Source organism: Oryctolagus cuniculus, chromosome 20 (assembly GCF_964237555.1).
Source record: "Oryctolagus cuniculus chromosome 20, mOryCun1.1, whole genome shotgun sequence".
NCBI lineage: Eukaryota > Metazoa > Chordata > Mammalia > Lagomorpha > Leporidae > Oryctolagus > Oryctolagus cuniculus.
Genome location: NC_091451.1, coordinates 10,266,741 through 10,285,677, shown reverse-complemented (window position 1 = coordinate 10,285,677; position 18,937 = coordinate 10,266,741). Strand labels below are relative to the sequence as shown.

The following is an 18,937-nucleotide window of genomic DNA, read 5'->3' as shown; positions in this document are numbered from 1 at the left end:
GGAAGTAGATAGACAGATTTCTTTTTTAAGCCAGAAACGCAAAGAACTTTCACACAGTATTCTTTTCCCAGGACCCATTTCTCTACAATCATAGCATCCCCTATCATAGTTCATGGACTCAGTGGTGATTCTGTTTTGGAGAATGCTAGATTGTAGCAGCCAAAGTCTGTCAGAGGCAAAGGCTTCTGGTTGTTTCTGTTTTCCCCAGCAGGGACTTTTCATTCACTTCAAATACTTAGCATCCCTGGATTTTGTATGTGAATGAACCTTTTACCATCACAATTTTAAATAAATTTCTGTTTTCCCCTTCTTTCATCAGCAAACACTTACAAATGCTCTGTGTGAGGGTGTTTTTTGTTTGTTTTAAACAAAAGAAAAAAATAATGAATTGGCTTAGAAAGTTGCTTGTTTTCTGGGTCAGTCTGACTCTTGAGTCCTCAAGTGTGCAGGGACTGAAAACCAGCCACTAGGAATGAATCTGCTTCTGAATCTGGAGGCAAGTTACCCAGAACTGATACGCTGGGTTAGTTAGCACACGAGGCACACTGAGATTGTAAATAACAGAACTGTGCCATCTGAATCTTTTCAGTGATTTGCTTGTACTATAATTGTTGGTGAAGATAGGTTAGTATCTAATTTTCATAGTCACTGGAGCCCTTCAGTGTAGATATTTCCAGGCCATTAGATACTTAGAAAATTTACTTAAAGAAATTACACAGTACATACATACATACCTTTGTAGAAATTTAAGATTATCTTATGAAATATGTAATTCAGATTACAGCGCATGTCTGGGTGTTGATAAATTAAAAAGTTGCGCACGTGGGCTGGCATTCCTGTTTGCCCTCTCACAGTGCTGGGTCTAGTCCTGGGTACTCCGCTTCCCGTCTGCCTTCCTGCCGCAGGAATGGATGACTCAAGTACTTGGACCCCTGCCACCTATGTGCCTGGCGGGTTGCTTGCTTGCTGGCTCTCTCTGCCTTTCAAATAAAATAAATAAGACTTTTTAAAAAATACCGCATGAAGGAAACATCAAAATGGACAAGCTCTGTCTCACAGTTTTCAGAATGTATCACGTGCACTTTGTGAAATTGAAATTCTGTCAGGGTCTGTTGCAAGCTGGCCGTTGATTGAATACTTGTAAATTTTTACCTAGCTTGGTAAAGACTAATTATTTTTAAATAATTTTAGGGTAAGAAAAATGATCTTTAGCATACAAGAGCTGTAACTGAGTTATTTTGGTTGGTCCAATTACTGATTTTAGTTTGCTTTTTCAAATTGTGTTTTTAAGCTTTCAACTTGTAGCACATTTAATTCATTATTAGTTAACTTGCATTAGAATCATGAGTGACTGTTAATTTGTTGAAAGTAAATATTTAGTTGAAAAGTAAGTATTTAAGCTATAAGATGAAATATTTGGCAGCTGAGAAATTTTCAGGTAACTTTGAAAAATGTTTAAGTGTTTTTCATAGTAGTTTGTATGATCCATCTTTTTAGCCTTTTAATGTTAAATGAAACACATAGAAAACTGTAATTTTTAAAGCAACTTCGTAACTCATATATCATAAAATTCACCTATTTAAAGTTTGCAGTTGAGTAGTTTTTAATATACCTTTCACAGAATTATACCATCATCGCCACAATCTAATTTCAGGACATTTTGATCATCCCCAGAAGAAACCCTGTGCTCATTCGCAGTCACTCCCCATTCTCCTCTCTCCCAGGCCTTTCAGCCTTGTGTCAGCTGCCTTTTGTCCATAGATTGCCTACCTTGGGTATTTCATGTAAATAGAACATAGGTAAACTTTTGGTCAGTGATTTTTATACACGTCTTGTATGTCTCCTAGATAGCTAACTTTGGACAAGTTAGCCTTCTTCTGTAGCTTAAATGATGATTATTTTCCTTCTTGTCTGACCAGGAAAATTATATAGTAATTGGGGGACTGTATCCAAGTTTAAATAAAGAATCAGGCTCTTTACTGGTGTTAGAACTCCAAGGACTTAATGCTCTTCTCCAGCAGTGCTGTTCTCTGTGGGTTGCTCGGGAGCCCCTCAGCTTGGCCCTAAAGTGGTGGCCATTTCCCTTCTGCCTCTCAAAGTCAGACCTGTATGAATTCACTGAAATGTTTCCCTTTGTATATGACTTGCCTGAACTCTGCCTTCTTATTTTCCTACTAAATCCAAGGATGAAGAATTGAAAGGAAGAAGGCAGGGGCAGGCATGTGGTGCACCAAGGACACCATTGGGGTGCCTCTACCTCATTCCAGAGTGCCTGGGTTCCAGTCCCCCTCAGCTTCAGACCAGCTTTCCTGCTGGTGCACCCTGGGAGGCAGCAAATGATGGCTCAGACAGGTGGGTCCCTGCTACCCACTTGGGACCCTGATTGAGTTCCCAGCTCCTGGCATCTGCCTGGCCCAGGCCCAGCAGTTATGGACATTTGAGGAGTGAACTAGTGGATGGATGATCTTTCTTTTTTTCTGTATCTCCTTCAATTAAGTGAAAATAAATAAAAGCAAGAAGGGAAAATAGAAGAGGTTGCTCCGGCTGGGGAGGGGCAAAGTGGTAAGAGCAAAATAGAAAGAGTTAAAAATTCAATGATACTGAATTTGTGTTTAGGAAAGAATAAGGCATAGTGGGAAGAAGCAAAAGGCAAAGATGTGATATGTTACAAGATAAGAAGGGTGAAATTTTAAAAAATTTTCAGTTCTGAATTTTGAGCTTTAGTCATGTATCAGTGAAGCACCAAAGATATGTGCCTTTTCTGATGAGATTTAATACTCTTAAGATACTTTTCTTCTAGAACTTTGTGTCTGGATTTTGAAACTGAGCCATAATCGTATATTCTGAGTTATTCCAAGATCTTTGGGTTGGAGGCAGTAGAGTGAGAAAGACATATCACCTTGGGATTATTTTTCAGAGAGATTTCCTAGAGGACTATCTGGTACCATCCTTCAGGGATTTCAGATTGGGGATAGAAACCTATTCCTGGTGCTCCACACGCTCAGTGGTCTGCTTTAGATGTCTACCAATGGCCAGAAAATGAAGCTAACTGAGGAAATGCCACTGCCAAAGGAGACCTGACCTCAGTTTGAGAGCAGAGGTGCTTTGTGTTTGAATCAGAATTGTTTGTGAGTTCTAAGAGCTGACTGCAAGTGCCCTGACAGAGTGCAGAGTGGAAATTGGCGGGGAGGGGACTGCAAACGCTTGGGAACTGTGAATACTTGGATGACCTGCTTTAAACCCTAAATTCAATTCTGTATCAGAAATGTTGCTGGTAATATTTTGTGTATCATTTGTTTAAGGACCAGGTAATGAAAGTAGGTTACATTTTCTTTACATCAATTGAGATTCATTATTTAACTGAGAAAGTGTGTTATCTGATTTAAATGCAGGTGTATAGTAAGAAAACCAAGTTTACAAAATATGTATATGTAAATTTGTTTTTAAAAACAAGAATTCCTGTCTTGACAAAAGATTTTCCTTATATAAATCTTCATTACTGTTTTTTAGGTGATCTGTATTGTAGGAGAAACTTAAGCTTTAACTGGCTAACCTACCGGGTTGAGTTTGATTAAAAGTGTGTTTAACCAGAGGGATCTGAAAATATTTGCAGTCCTGAGGGCAATTTTAGGGACATTCTAGAGATCTTGGTTCTGTGAATTGCAGACTAATAGACTCTATGAGAGAATTCTAACTTAAGATAGGTGTGGAAATTTGAAGATTGCTATGATTTAAGAATATTTAGAAAGTATGAGACAAGATAAATTGTTAAATACAGGTAAGCTGTACTGTGTCGAATAAAGAACCATTATTTTGCTGTTTTTCTGATTCTGTACAATAAATGTATATGTTAGAAAACTCTATTACTATGTTAACATGTTCCAGGGAGTTGACGTGAAAAAAGATGTGTTAACAGTTCCTGGGCTTCATGGCTACCATGAAGTCCAGGCTGTAAAGCCTGTGTCTGTGGACTGTTTTTGTTACTTGCTGTTTTAGTATATCCTATGTATCATTCAGATGGAACTCAGCTTATTACCTCTGAGAAGTATGAGTAAATTTTCTACTCCTTTACCTGTAGTGGCCAGGTAATATGTAAAAATCAATTTGTGTTTCATAGCTACTGAGGGTGGTCTTTGATCCATGTATTTTTTAGCTATTTGTGTTCTTTTGTTCATTGAATCACCTATTTGTGTTCTTCATTTTTTTTCCTTTTAAGTGTTTGTTTTTTGTTGTATAAGAATCTTATTATAGGAATGTTAAGTCTTTATCTTATATTTTGCTGATAGAGATGTTTGCAATTCAGACTTATGAACTTTGTTTTATAGTGTAGAAGTTTTATTCCTCTGGAATCACTGTTTTTATTTTCCTTTGTACTATTATTGTCATCTTTAGAAACTCCTTCCCTACCATCAGATTATAGGAATATCAGGGTCTTTAATACGTTCATGGAAATGTGTTTAGGGAAAAGCTATGCATGAATTCAAAACATTTTTGCACCAAAATAAATGTTTTTTAATTGTATTGTCCCACAAACTTTTTGAAGTAGCCTCATACTTGCCTGGATATACTGGTATGGTTTTACTAGTACTTCAGACTTGAACCTTTGATCTCATAGCTTAAGGTATGAAGTAGAGATTCAACCACTCACCATGGGTGAGAGCAGAGCAAATCACTGGTTTTAGCACCACTTACTAATCTCTGTTCCCATAGCTCACTTTCTGGAGTCTCCGTTCTCTTCCCCTGATCAATTTATTCTACCATCAGCACTGTCTCTTAAGTGCTGTAATTTGAAATCAAGTTTAAGGCTGGCGCTGTGGCGTAGCAGGTAAAGCCGCTATGCCACAACACCAGTCCTTAAATATTTGTAATATTTTTATTATTCACAGATTTTTCATCTGTATTAATGAGTGTGTTTGGATTGTAGTTTTATTTTTTAATGCAATCTTTGTCAGATTTTATATCAAGATAATGATTTGTCAAAAGAAGTGGAAAGTTTTTTTTCCTCTGATCTATAGGTAACTTGAGAGTTACAGAATATATTCCTTTAGTGTTTGAAAGATCCTGGTTTGAGGACTGGTGTTGTGGCATAGCAGGTTAAGCTGCCACCTGCAACACTGGCATCTCCTATGGGCACAGGTTCAAGTCCCAACTGCTCTACTTCCAATCCAGCTCCCTGTTAATGCACCTGGGAAGATGGCAGAGGATGGCCCAAGTATTTGGGCATCTGCACCCATGTGGGAGACTGAGAGGAGCGCCTGGCTTGTGGCTTTGGCCTGACTTAGTCCTGGCTGTTAGGGCCATTTGGGGAGAAAACTAGTGTATGGAAACCTCTCTGTCTCTGTCTCTCACTCTGCCTTTCAAATAAATAAAATCTTGAAAAGAAAAAAAAAAAAAAAAACTTGGCTTTAAAATCATTTCATGTGGTACACTTTTATTTTTAATAACTTTCTTTACATTTGAATTATTTTCAAAATAAAGTTGACAAAAGTACAGTGAATTCCTATAATTAGCTAAATGACCAGCTATTACATTTTAGCACATTTAAAAAAAAAATTATTTTATTTATTTGAAAGAGAGAGAGGGAGGGAGGTCTTCATTTGCCAGTTCACTCCCCAGATGGCCTCAGTGGCTGGAGCTGAGCCAATTCAAAGCCAGGAGCCAGGACTTCCTCCAGGTTTCCCACGTGGATGCATTTCCCAGGTGCATTAGCAGGGAGCTGGATCGGAAGTGGAGCAGCTGGGACTCAACCAGTGCCCATATGGGATGCTGGTGATTTAGGTGGCGGCTTAACTGCTTTGCCATAGGCCGGCCACTAAAAAATATTTTAAAAATCAAAATATTCAATATATCCAATTTTGGGGTTGGGACTGCAGGCCGGGGTTTTAACCCATTGTGCCACAGTGCTGGCCCTCACATTGGTTTTATAAACTTTTTGTTGTTTTCTGTGTGCAGTGTGTACATGTGTATGTGTATGCATATTCTCTTGGTGTACACACATGCATCTTGTTACTTTTTGCTTTTGCTGAACACTTAAGATACAGTTGACCTTTACACATAGCTACCTAATGTAAATCCCATAAGAATGTGATTTAGGGCATCCCCTTATAGCAATAGTTCAATAATCAAATTTAGGAAATTGAACGTTTATACAATACCATTATTTAATGTGCATAGTCAGATTTTATTAGTTGTTTCAAAATCCTCTCTACTGGCTATTTTGAAATGTGCAATTAGTGGTTGTCAACCATAGTTATCCTGATGTGCTGTAGAACATTAGAAGTTGCACCTTTGATCCTGCTGCACCCCAGTACCCAGTAGCCACCTCTTGCCCTCTTTCACCTCCACACCCTTCCCAGGCTCTCAGGAATCACTGTTCTACTTTCTACCTCTGCAAGTGAGAATTTGTGGTATTTGTTTTTCTGTGCCTGGCTTCTAATGTTTTGTCTTGGTTCCATCCATGTTGTAAAAAAGCAAAATGATACTCTTTTTTTTTTATGACTGGATATTCTATTTTATGTAAATACCACACTTCCTTTATCCATTCTTTTTTTTTTTTTTTTTTTTTTTTTTTTTTGACAGGTAGAGTTATAGACAGAGAGAGACAGAAAGGTCTTCCTTACGTTGTTTCACTCCCCTAATGGCTGCGAAGCCAGGAGCCAGGTGCCCCTTGCTGGTCTCCCATGCAGGTGCAGGGGCCCAAGCACCTGAGCCATCCTCCACTGCCCTCCCAGGCCACAGCAGAGAGCTGGACTGGAAGAGGAGTAACTGGGACTAGAACCTGTAGCCCATATGGGATGCAGGCGCCGCAGGCGGAGGATTAACCAAGTGAACACGGTGCCGGCCCCTTATCCATTCATTTCTTGCTGGATGCCTCAGTTCATTCCACATCTCAGCTGTTGTGAATAATACTGCAGTAAATGTTTGAGTGGGGATGTTTCTTTGGCTTGCTGGTTTCATCTCCTTTGGGTAAAGAGCCAGTGGTGGCGTTGCTGGATCCTGTGCTAGTTCTGTTTTTAGTTTTTGAGTCGCCTCCATACTGTTTTCTGTGATAACTGTACTTACAGTCCTATCAGTGGTATATGAAAATTCTTCCTTTGCTTCCTTGCCAACACTTGTTAGTGTTTATCCTCTTGGTAATAGCCATTCTACCTGCGGTGAGGTGATACCTCTTTATGATTTTGATTTGCATTTCCTGATGGTTAGTGATGTTGAGCATTTCTTCATAAATTGGGTGGCTATTTGTATATCTTCTTTTGAAAAATGTTCAGTTCATGAGCAACTCTGGAGTTTCAGGTTTTATAAAATTTTTATTTTAGAGGCAGAAAGATGGGCAGTGTGTGAGAGCGTGGGCTACTGTCTGCTGGTTCACTTCCCTAATGTGTGGGAGCTGGGGACTCAGTCCACATCTGCCAAGCGGGCAGCAGGGACCCAACTTCTTGAGCTGTCATCTGGTGCCTCCCAGGGGCGCATTAGCAGGAAGCTAGCATTGAGAGCAGAACCGACTGGAGACTGATGTGGGATCTGAGTATCTTAACCACGGTGGCACAAACCCACCTGTGCTCCAGAATTACTGGTCTTCACTCCAGCACTTAAAAAAAAGTTAGTGATTTGTCTCTAAGATTTGACAGTGTCCTCCATATTTTCAGATTCATCGTGTGTTATCTTTAAAAAATAAATTTCTGTGATATGAAGATAGCCTGATTGTTTCCTAAATGTTTTTTTTTGTTTGGAGAGGAGGGTGGGAGGCATGGTAGAGAGCGAGAGAAAAATGCTATCCACTAGTTCACTCTGCGAATGCACACAGTGGTCTGGGTCTGGCTGGTGTCTGGCTGGGAGCCAGAAACTCAATCTGGGTCTCTCACAAGGGTCTGTAGTAGCAGGAAGCTGGAGTCAGGAGCATTGTCAAATACCCTGATGTACACGGGCATCTTAAACTACTAGGTCAAATGCCTGCCCCATAATTGTTTTTCTTGATTAGACTAGCTAGTGGTTTACCTAGTTTTCTTTCATATAACTTATGTTTTGTCATAATATTTACAATATGTTATATCCTTCTAGCTTTCCTTTTGTGAGTGGGTGGTGTTTAAATTCCATGTGAATATACTTTTTTTTCTTAGTTTTTGTTGAGTAGCATACTCTTTTTTTTTTTTTTATTAAAAGCATGAGTTTTTCTAAATTAGGTTTGGTTACATCTCAGAATTTGAAAAGAAGTTTTTTTTTCTATTTTTGTTTCTAAATATTCTGTAATTATAGAAATATACAAACTTACTGCAGAATGGCCTCAGCGTATGATTTCTAAAAATTTCCAATGTTTAAGGTTCTCTTAAACTGTTCTCTTAAACGGTGAGGTATCACCTCACCGCAGGTAGAATGGCTATTACCAAGAGGATAAACACTAACAAGTGTTGGCAAGGAAGCAAAGGAAGAATTTTCTGTTACTAATATCTGCTGTTATTTTATTCATATCGGATAATGTGATCTGGATCATTTTATTTTCTTTGCTTTTTTCCAGGGAATGGGATGAGGACTGTATTAGGAATCTATAAAACTTGTGTTTTTTCAGTATATAATCCCATAAATGCTTTTTTAATGTTTCAGGTGTGTTCGAACAGAAAGCATAACTTGATTTCAGCAAGTTAAATTATTGGATCAATCTATTAATTATTTGACACATAAAAATTTATATAATTTCATTTACAATTTAAGACTACCCCTTTCACTAATTAAAAGATAGCTCTTCTCCTGTTTTTATTTCATCTCTTGTTCTCTGATTTTATGGTACAGTTGTTGATGGCTGTTTGATGACATTTGCCTAGTGTGTTTTTGCTTACCTCAAAGTGCTTTTGTACTATGACATCTGCATATTTAAGTTTCTTGATAAATTTCTTGATTGCCTGAATCATCTTTAAGTAGGTTTTTTTGGAATTGGAACATGGATGATGGATAGCCCTGCTTTAGGGCTGGCATATTTCTTTTCGCTACCTTCACATGTAAATAATTTTGCTGAGCATGGAATTCTTGGAATATACCTCTTTATCCACAGCATTTATAGGCATTACTTTATTATTGCCTGTCATCTAATGTTGCAGAGAAGTCCAAAGCCAACCTGATTTGTCTGTTTTTATTTATTTTCTGGGCATCTTTAGGTTTTTTTTTTTTTAATTAATTATCTTCACCAGATTAGGTCAGTTTCTACTAAATTTAACTACTACTTGATGAACTCCTCCAGTTCAGATTTTTTTTCCTTTAGCTTAGGATAAATTTCTTCTTTCTTTGGAATTTAGTTTCTCTTCTATTATTTAATTTTCTTTCTGCAATGTGCTAATTAAGCTGTTCAGTCTGCCTTGCTTGTTTCTGTTCTCCAGTCTTCTCAATTTGCTTGTTCTTGTTTCAGTTTTTACTCCTTGTTTATTGTTAGCTGTAGGTCCTTCCCTCCTCTCCATTATTTCTCATAACACTAAGTACTGCAATTTTTATGTCTTCAATTTCTTTCCTTATCCCTGCTGATACCATCTTAACCAATTTTTAAAATTTTACATTTTTATCTAAAAGAGAAAGTCATATGCTGCTTCACTCCTAAAATGCCTGCACAGCCGGGGCTGGACCCCGTCTGGGTTTCTCCTGTGAGTGGCAGGGATCTGACTGCCTGATCCATCACTGCTGCCTCCCTGGGTGCACACTAGCTGGGCGCTGGCTGGGGGGAAGCAGAGGAGCCTGGACTGACACCAGGCACTGGGGTGTGAAATGCAGGCATCTCAAGTGGTGATTTAGCTGCTGCACCAAATGCCTGACTTTTGTATTCTGGTTTGTTATTTTTTTTATCTTTTGATTCTTAAACCAAATTTTTTGTAATTTCTTTATATATAAGCTGTTACATATTTTTCTTCTGTTTTCTGGGTAACTTCTTCAAGCTGTGACTTGTCCTGGCGTCCTTTTTTCCCCCAAGATACTTATTTGAAAGGCAGAATTAGAGAGGCAGTGAAAGAGAAAAAGGTCTTCCACTGGCTGGTTCATTCTCTGAATGGTCACCAGTGGCTGGGCTGGGCTAGGTTAAAGTCAGGAGCCTGGAACTTAATCTGGGCCTCCCTCCAAAGTGCTTGGGCCATCTTCTGCTGTCCTCCCAGGCCCATTAGGAGGGAGCCGGATCAGAAGTGGAGCAGCTGGGACTTGAACTAGTCATCACTGGTGGCTTGAACTAGACATCACCAGTGGCTGCCTGCCCCGCTGTGCCATAATGCTGGCCCCTCTTGAGTACTTTTTATTATTATTATTATTTTTATTTTTGACAGGCAGAGTGGACAGTGAGAGAGAGACAGAGAGAAAGGTCTTCCTTTTGCTGTTGGTTCACCCTCCAGTGGCCGCTGCGGCCGACACATCGCGCTGATCCGAAGCCAGGAGCCAGGCACTTCTCCTGGTCTCCCATGCAGGTGCAGGGCCCAAGCGCTTGGGCCATCCTCCACTGCACTGCCGGGCCACAGCAGAGAGCTGGCCTGGAAGAGGGGCAACCGGGACAGAATCCGGCGCCCCGACCGGGACCAGAACCTGGTGTGCCGGCGCCGCAAGGCGGAGGATTAGCCTATTGAGCCGCGGCGCCGGCCTTGAGTACTTTTTAAAACTATTGCTTTTTACTTCAGAACTTTGATGTGATTTCCATAAATTTTGTTTCTGTTTTTTTGTGTAAAGGATGGCAGTTTTTTCTGTTGTTTGGCCAAAAATAGTGACTAAATGTTTCTTGGCTTTCCTCTCAAGATGCCAGATACCATTCCCATCTTCTGCTTGGAGTTTAAAATGACAGGCTGAACTATGTAGAATTACCAGGTTGACTACAGTATTCCATGTTTTGAAGACTGATTTATTTATTTGAAAGGCAGAATGATGGAGAGGCACTCCATCCAGCTCTCCCACATGTAGAAGGGGCCCAATACTTGGGCCATCTTCTGCTGCCTTCCCAGGCCCAATAGCTGGGAGCTGGATTAGAAGCAAAGCAGCTGGGATGGGAACTGGTGCTCTGAGGCTGGTGTTGGGAGCAGGAGCTTAACTCACTGCTCCGCAACATTGGCCCCAATATTCATTTTTTGAGAGATGATAGAGAGCTGGTCCTGTTAACTTTTTTTAGGTAGGTAAGAAACTTTATTGATTTTTCTCTTGCTGCTTGTTGAACTTGCAAGATTTTTACCAGTTGGGATTTTCTTTTCCAACAGGGTCCCTGCTATTGAGTATTGATTTGTTCCTGTGGCTGCTGTCACAAACTGCCACACATGTCATGATGGGACACAGTACAGATTACTGCCTTCTGTAGTACGAGAGACCACAAGTCCAAGATTAGTTTCACTGGGCCAGCGTGAAGGTGCCAGCAGGGGTGTGCTCAGTCCAGAGGCGTGAAGGGTGAGCCTGTGCTTGGCTTTCTCCACCTCCTGGTCGCCGATGGCACCTTGCAGCCACTCCTGTCCCCGAGTGGCACTGCTTCCTCTCTCCCTTGAGAACACATGATCGAATTTATAGGCCTCTGGCTAATCCAGGATTACCCTCTCATCTAGAGATTCTTAATCATTTCTGTAAAGAACTTTTTTTCCAAATAAGGTAACATTTACAGGATTAGGACCTGATAACTTTGGGGACCATTATTGAAGTATTTTGCTTTGCTGTTGTTGGGTGAGGAGGCAGCCCCTTTAGTAAGAAATCCAGCTAGGGTAAATCCTCATCACTGTATGTTGTTAGAGCCTTGACGCAGAATCAGACGCCATGGTGGGAAGGTAGCTGAAGTAGGCTGGGTGTGGTTAGTGCGAAGTGGTGGTGAGAGCACATGTTGTCTGGTGCGGGAGGGACTTACAGCACATATGAAGATCAGATTCAGGCTACCAACTTGCAGGCCAAAATTGCAGCTGTTTTTTCTTTTTTCATTTCTTAGAAATTGATGTTTCTATAGTAAAACTGTCTCTTTTTTTAAATCACCCTTCATCATGGAATTGAAAATAGGAGTTTTTAAGTAGGAATTAATTCATCAGGATAATTTTGGACTAAAATATTAATTTACTAATGATTTTTATCTGGGTATTCCTAGAATTTTAGTCTTTTCAGTTCTTACACATTTCTTAGAACAAGCTTAATTTGCAACTAATGAGGTCACTCATTTTTGAGTGAGGAAAGTTAGATATTAAGCTAAAGGCACATATTGCATAGACCTGTAACTTTACTCTTATGGAAAGGCGAGTTCCTTTTTTTTCTTTGCATTTTATATGTGCTGTGCTGTTAAAATTTTGAATCCTGAAGACATAAAAGGAGTATCTCCCTAGTAATAATTGAATAGTGGGACAATTTTCTAAGTTCTCTTTATATTTTGGATTTTGTTTTTCTGGATGTGTTATTTTTAAGAATTCAGATTACTTGTCACTTCTTCTGTAATGTGAAGTTAAACTAAAGAAAAGCCATACATTGAGATTTAATGCTATAACGAGTACTCAAACAATATATTTCACTTTGTGTTTTTATGGGGGTGCAAACTGTTGAAATCCTTACTTAATGCATACTAAACTGATCCTCTGTAAAAAAAAAAAAAAAAGAAAGAAAAAGAAATTATCAATTCCCAACTTGACTCTCACTGGGATTAAACATGACAATAGGTCTGCTCTGATTTCATCATCGTTTAAAAAAAATCATCTATTATTTTTCACTTTATGTTTCTGTGTGGGAGCAAACTGTTGAAATCCATACTTGATGTATACTAAGCTGATCTTCTGTATATTAAGATAATCGAAAATGAATCTTGATGTGAATGGAAGGGGAGAGGGAGTGGGAAAGGGGAGGGTTGTGGGTGGGAAGGACGGTATGGGGGGGAAGCCATTGTAATCCATAAGTCGTACTTTGGAAATTTATAGTCATTAAATAAAAGTTTAAAAAAGAAAAAAAAAAAAAAAGAAAAGCCATACAGAGATGAACTTGGCTTTAGAACACAGTGAGTAGATGTTTGTTTGGCTGGGATTTGTTTTGTTTTGTTTTGTTTTGGACAGGCAGAGTGGACAGTGAGAGACAGAGACAGAGAGAGAGAGACAGAGAGAAAGGTCTTCCTTTACCGTTGGTTCACTCTCCAATGGCCGCTGCGGCAGGCGCGCTGTGCTGATCCAAAGCCAGGAGCCAGGTGCTTCTCCAGGTGCAGGGCCCAAGCACTGGGGCCATCCTCCACTGCACTCCTGGGCCATAGCAGAGAGCTGGACTGGAAGAGCAGCAACTGGGACAGAATTCGACACCCCGACCGGGACTAGAACCCCGTGTGCCGGCACCGCAGGCGGAGGATTAGCCTAGTGAGCCGCGGCGCTGGCGGGATTTGTTTTTAAATGAAGAGGGAATGGGTATGCACTTTGTGTCCCTGGAGTGTCCTGAAATGTCTCCTGCCTCCTTCCCCACGCAGCATATGCACATGAGTAATAGTTTGTGTTGTGTGATTCCAAGTCCATGAACTTTTAGAACTCTATTCTCTGTGGTTTTTTAGGGTTCAGTTTTGCAGCTGTTCTGATTAATACCCATTTCATAACTTTGTTTTGACGATTACTCATGTTTTTGTCCAGGATTTTATTTACATTATGGTATTTGTTCATTCAGTTTCTGTAGTCATGGGTGACTAGGAGTGGGTCTTTTTAAAACATTTTTATATTTTTTAGTTATTTGAAAGGCATAGCAACAGGGAAAGCAAGAGAGAGAGCTCCTACCTGTTGGTTCATTCCCCAAATGCCCACAGCAGCCAAGGCTGGGCCAGGCTGGTGTCAGGAGCCCAGAACTCAGTCCAGGCCTCCCACCTGGGTGGCAGAGAGCCAAGTGCTTATACATCACTGCTGCCTCCCAGGATGCATTAGCAGAAAGCTGGACTGGAAGTGGAGTAGCCACGACCCAAACCAGCACTCTGACATGGGAAGCGGGCATCCCAAGCAGCGGTTTAGCCCACTGGGCCACAACACCTGCCAACAAGAGTGGATTTTCAGTGGTTAGTCCAGTGAGCTTCGTGAGTTTCAGAAGGAACTGAGGAAACTTTGAGAACTGAGGAAAACTTTGTTCTCTTCTTGTTTTCTCCCTCAGAGTGTCTTACTTTTCTATGAGTATGTGTATGTACTCTCTGGGTGCACTCGTTATCAAATTTTTATTTGCATCTGATTTTTCTTTGAGTTCATGTATTCAGGAAATAATGATTGTTGGTCAGCTGTGTGCTCTGTGCTGGGGAACTGACCTAAGGAATTCAAGAAGGGGCTTCTGAAAAGCTGGTGTTTGAATTAAAATCTGAAGAATGAGTAGGAATTAACCAGATTAAGGGATGAGGGGAAAGCATTTTAGGTAGCGGCAGTAGCATTTGTTAGTGAATTTGGAGGAAGGAAGCGTAAAAAGTACTAGGTAGTATAGGAAAGACTTTGTGGTTGGAGTAGGGAATGTGGTGGAGGAACAGGAAGAAGTGAAAGGAGTGGGCCATTCAGAGCTTTCCCGTGAGCCATATGAAGCAATTTTTGTATCCCTCTGTCCCCACTCTGAACAGTGGAAGGCCACTGAAAGCCTTTTAGTACAGGAGTGATAGGATGAAATTTGTTATTGTGAAAGGTTTACTTGGGCTGCAATTTGGAATGCCAGTTGGAGGGGTGTCAGCGTGCATGTGAAGAGGCAAAAGAGGAAGCTGGGCTTCCACAGTGGGGGTGGTGTAGCTTGGAGACTAGGGTGTGGGAGAAAGAAAGTAAGTGAAGATTTATGAATATTTAGGAAATACAATCCATGAGACTTGGTGGACCGACAGGAGATGATAGAAGGAGGTGTTAGCCATGTCCTTGGCCTTTGGTGATGGTAAAGGAAATCTTAAGGAGCCTTCCTGCACCCTCATGGAAAGAGGACCCAGGTCTGTACCTTGGGAGGGCCAGTATTTGGCAGCTTGTGAGATGAGGAGGAGCCTCCCAAGGACACGGGGGGGAAGGTTAGGGGTAGAGGGAAAACCAGGAGTGTGCAGCATCTTGTAAGCCATCAGGAAGCGTGTTGCAGGAGGAATGTTGTGGTGAATACTGCTGCAAGTAGTCCGCTGAATCAAGGCTGAAAATGTCTCTTGGATTCAGTGACTTGGAGGAACTCGATTTTGGTGGAGCAGCCAGCTAACACGTTTTCCAAGTTTAAAGGGAAAAAGACAGGCAGGTGGGGTAGCTAAAGGGAAAACAGTTCCATGAAGATTTTTTTTTAATGGGTAAGATGCATGAGTGTCTTTATTTTTTATTTTTATTTTTTGACAGGCAGAGTTAGACAGAGAGAGAGAGAGAGAGAGAGAGAGAGAGAGAGAGAAAGATCTTCCTTCTGTTGGTTCACCCCACAAATGGCCACTATGGTTGTTTCTGTTTATCTTTGCCCTGGAAGATAGCAGAAATGGCTGTGTTGGGTTACAAAGCATAGTTTTTCAATTACTATGTCATATAGCTTGGCAAGGTAAAAGTGGTTTGTGTAGCCTAAATTATCCCGTACAGACATGTCACAAGGAGCATATGATTCTTCATGGAATTCCAGCTTTGCAATATATTGCTTAATCTATGCTTCAGTAATGTACATTCCAGAGGTCAACCGAGTGTCTTCATCGTTGAGGACAGAGTCCACTGTGTAGGCACTAGTGAGCAGTGTAGAATATAGACATTTGGTAGTAGTAGTGAGTATACTCCACATCCATCTACAAATAACTTGGATGTTGCCCTGTTGTATACCACTGCCTGTGCTGTTAGCTGGTGTTTATTTTTTTCCTCCTCTTTCTCCAAGGAGCTGCTGCTTTTAATGCAGGTCTCCAGATTTTCCTCCCAAATGTTTATAATAAGCCTATTTTAGTGCTTATCAAACGAAGTTACCAACATCCACAGTCATTGAGATGCCTGTGTAGCAGTGAGTGATCTTCTGTTGAGTATATCTTTTGAGCCTGACCACCCTCTTAAGTATCTGATCAAGGTAGTGCTTCTCAGAAAAAGTAGGGTTAATCTTAAGAATTTTGACATCAGATACTAAGGGAATATCATTTTTCCTACAAGGGATTCTGTATTAGACTAGATAATCAGAAAATACCTTGTAGAGTTTTATTATTCAGTTTTTTAAGGACTCTATTCATATTCTTTGTTGACTAACTCTTGTTACTTCAAGGCTAATGCTTAGGGGATTTTTTTGTTGTTGTTGAAGATTTTATTTATTTATTTGAAAGAGTTACACAGAGAGAGAGAGGTCTTCATCCGATGGTTCACTCCCCGGATGGCCGCAATGGCCGGAGCTGTGCCAATCCGAAGCTAGGAGCCAGGAGCTTCCTCCGGGTCTCCCACGTGGGTGCAGGGGCCCAAGGGATTGGGCCATCCTCCACTGCTTTCCCAGGCCATAGCAGAGAGCTGGATGGGAAGTAAAGCAGCCAGGTCTTGAACCAGCACTCATATGGGATGCTGGCGCTTCAGGCCAGGGTGTTAACCCTCTGCACTACAGTGCCAGCCCCAGGGGATCTTGACAATAATGCAGACAGGGGTTTTGAAAATTGTTCTTTGGTATAATAATGAATGGATTAAGCCAAATGACCAGGTTCAATATTCCGCTGTTTCCTTTATAAAAAACACAGTGGCTGGGGCAGGTTTTGTGGCAGACTGGGTTAAGCCACCACCTGCAATGGTAGCATTCCCTATCGGCACCTGTTCGAGTCTCGGCTGCTCTAGTTCCCATCCAGATCCTTGTTAATGCTCTGGGAAGGCAATGGAAGCTGGCCCAAGTGTTTGGGTCCCTACATCCATGTGGGAGACCAGGATGAAGCTCCTAGCTCCTGGCTTTGGCCTGGTCCAGTCTGGCTGTTGCGGCCATTTGGGGAGTGAATCAACAGATGGGAGATCTCTCTCTCTCTCTGTTACTATGACGTTCAAAATAAATAAATAAATCAAAATATGGAAAGCATATTATATAAAAGACAGTGGCTGAATTTTAATGAATAACTCACTGGCCCAACCTTAATTTTTCAATTAGGGATTAGTTTAGTTTCAAAAGACAAAATGTTCACTAAATTCTGTGATTATATCAAAGAGTAGTTAAGTCTCATGATTGTCATGGTACTACTACCCTGTTTTAAAAAGTTCAGATCAACTGATAAAAATAGCCACCGCTGTGGTCAGACCCAGTGTATATTCAAGAGTAAAGACCTCAGGCAAGAATTCGTAATTTCTCTCAGAAACTGACTTCAACTTTCATGGGCTAATTAATTGAATTCCTTTGATCTTTACCACTTCTAGATGCATGCCAATTTAATAATCGAAATAAAATACTGCTTAGATGTCTGCTGATACAAGGTGACTATGTAAACATAGTATTTATAGTAAAATAATTTTCTGGTATTACATTTACATAGCCAACTGAATTTATTTAGCATACGCTTGGCTGCTTCCCAGGACTCCACAGATCACTCAGAACCCAACGAGGTAAGATTTCTGAATCACCAGTGATCATGTGTAAAAGTCCAATCACAAAATTAGTCATTTTTTCTTGACCATATTTTTGCAGTTGCTGTGGAATGGGTCCTCAAATTTTATCAAATGATTGACTTCATTTGTTAAATTTAGTGTTTTTGTTACATTCTTGTGTATATTTTTCAAAAGTCTTATTTATTATACTTTCGAATGCACATCTGGGAAATAAGTACTGGACTGACCTATAAAAGAGAGTAAGGTCCCTGTTAGAAGAGGTTGGAATCTAGATGTTGCTATGTATGTAGCAACAGTAGTCATAATTAGTTTCCATTTGCTGAGTGCCTCATTTTTTTTTTTTTTTTTAAGATTTATTTATTTGAGAAGGAGAGTTAGAGACAGGGAGAGGGAGAGACAGAGAGAGAGGTTTTCCATCCTGGTTTACCCCACAAATGGCCACAGTGGCCAGAGCTGGGCTGATCTGAAGTCAGGAGCCAAGAGCTTCAATCCAGGTCTCCCACATAGGTGTGGGGGCCCAAGCACTTGGGCCATCTTCAACTGCTGTCTCAGACCATTAGCAGAGAGCTGGATTGGAAGAGGAGCAGGCAGGACAGGAACTGGCACCCACATGGAATACCAGTGCCGCAGGCCAAGGTTTAACCTACTACGCCATAGCGCTGGCCCCGCATGCCTCATTTTTGCATCATTTAAACGTTCTGCAGTAGTCAGTGGTGAGTATTAATCTGTCCACTGTACAGATGAGGAAGCTGAGAGAGGCTGGATTAATGGGGACTAAGTGTCCTAAGCCTAATGCCTGCGCTCCCCTTTCCGCAGTCTAGCTGAGGGAATAGTGGCACTGAAATGAGGCAACTGCTGTTGACTTTGAGTAGGCAGCTTAACTTCACAGCTCCGGTTCTTCAGTTGTGGAAGAGGGTAAGAGTAGCACCTATCTTTTGGTGTGAAGATAAAAGAAGTTAACATATACAACTGTAGGACAGTGGCTAGTAGTAATTCTGCTGTAACTATTAGATGTTATTAGCCTTAACCACCTGTTATGTAGTTGTGTGGTGTGAGGATATGGGCTATAGGAAGAATGAAGCAGAGAGGCATTCGTTTAGTGGGAAATCTAAGTTAAACTGAAGAAAATCCTATGTGCTTTTTATTTTATTTTTTTTTTATTTTTTAAGATTTTATTTATTGTTTGAAAGGCAGAGTTACACAGAGAGAGGAGAGGCAGAGAGAGAGAGGTCTTCCATCCACTCACTCCCCAGATGGCCGCAACAGCCAGAGCTGTGCAGATCCGAAGCCAGGAGCTTCCTCCAGGTCTCCCACACGGGTGCAGGGGCCCAAGGACTTGGGCCATCTTCCACTGCTTTCCCAGGCCATAGCAGAGAGCTGGATCGGAAGAGGAGCAGCCAGGTCTCGAACCAGCACCAACACGGGATGCCGGCGCTTCAGGACAGGGCTTTAACCCGCTGCGCCACAGCGCCGGCCCCGATCCTGAGTGCTTTTGAAACATT

At 41.0% G+C, this 18,937-nt stretch overlaps 1 protein-coding gene across 7 annotated transcripts in view; it reads left to right on the top strand.

The window, feature by feature from the left end:
- Positions 1-18,937, top strand: part of PPM1A (protein phosphatase, Mg2+/Mn2+ dependent 1A) — a 52,897-nt gene that overhangs the window by 16,159 nt on the left and 17,801 nt on the right. The window contains exon 1 of one of the 7 annotated variants that reach the window (XM_008271818.4): positions 17,385-17,432. The exons of the other annotated variants lie outside the window; for them this stretch is intronic. The gene's annotated coding sequence lies outside the window, so the exon portion shown is untranslated. Of the gene's footprint in view, positions 1-17,384; positions 17,433-18,937 lie in introns of those variants that run through there. 7 annotated transcript variants of the gene reach the window in all.